Source organism: Acyrthosiphon pisum, chromosome A3, assembly GCF_005508785.2.
Source record: "Acyrthosiphon pisum isolate AL4f chromosome A3, pea_aphid_22Mar2018_4r6ur, whole genome shotgun sequence".
NCBI classification, from domain to species: domain Eukaryota; kingdom Metazoa; phylum Arthropoda; class Insecta; order Hemiptera; family Aphididae; genus Acyrthosiphon; species Acyrthosiphon pisum.
In genome coordinates, this window is record NC_042496.1 from 38,248,294 (window position 1) to 38,249,299 (window position 1,006).

Below are 1,006 nucleotides of genomic sequence, written 5' to 3' on the forward strand. Positions count from 1 at the left end.
GAGTCATATAGATTTGGTACCTACATTTAACGGGCAACGAAATGCACGGGATCAGCTATTTAAAAAAAAAAAAATATTTATCATTATTACCGCTATAGAAACATTTCAATACGTTTTCATTAACCATTTTTTATATTTACTTTCCGATCACATTAAACGATAAAATTTGAATAAAAAAATTATACATATCAACGTCTGGAGGCAAAATAAACAACCAATCACGGGCGAAGCTGTGACGGGTCAGCTAGTATAATATATAAAAATATTATTGCTTCCGAATAATATGTATATTATGTATTATGTTTTTTATATCCTTTCTCAACAGATGTTTTATTTTTTTTTTCGTTTACTATTATAATAATGTCATTGGTTGTATTGGTGGCGTGGAATTTCCAAATAAATTATAAAAACATTTTTACCTTTCAGTAGGTAAAAATGCATACATTTAATTTCATATATTTTCGTAGCTCGCAACTGACTGATACGGAAATTATATTTATTATTTGGATAGTAAGATGATGACGTAAATACACTATTCGATTTCCTTAAACTAGACAGCTGCAGTGTAGTTGTCTCTCGGTGTGAGTGATGTTCCCAATGTTAGCTGTGATAACCACAAAACACCATCCGAAAGGCAAAAATGCGCTGACACAAAACCTTTGTTTTTTTTCCAAATAATATACGTCCGTCGAAAATCTTCGTAAAACGATTTCGGCTTCGACACATGCGCTACACCTAATAACTATTAGTTATTACCTTTCGATATTTCTTGAAAACAATTTCCCATACCTAATGCTTGCTTCACGTTCCTTGGGCTTGTATTTTTTACAAATTATAATGATATTTTATATTAATGGTGTGTCGGTGTAGGTATAGCCTATTATTAGTTATTTAATATTTTAGTTATATAATATTATTATTATGAGTTATGACAAAAATAAAAATATATGAATATTAATCCGAACATTTTTCTTTATTAATATAAAACATGACCAAATTTTTTTTT

General features: G+C 28.8%; 1 protein-coding gene across 2 annotated transcripts in view; it reads right to left on the minus strand.

Annotated features, from left to right (window-relative positions):
* The window catches only part of LOC100165129 (DNA helicase MCM9), a 6,125-nt gene that overhangs the window by 1,180 nt on the left and 3,939 nt on the right, over window positions 1-1,006 (minus strand). The gene's annotated exons all lie outside the window — the stretch shown is intronic.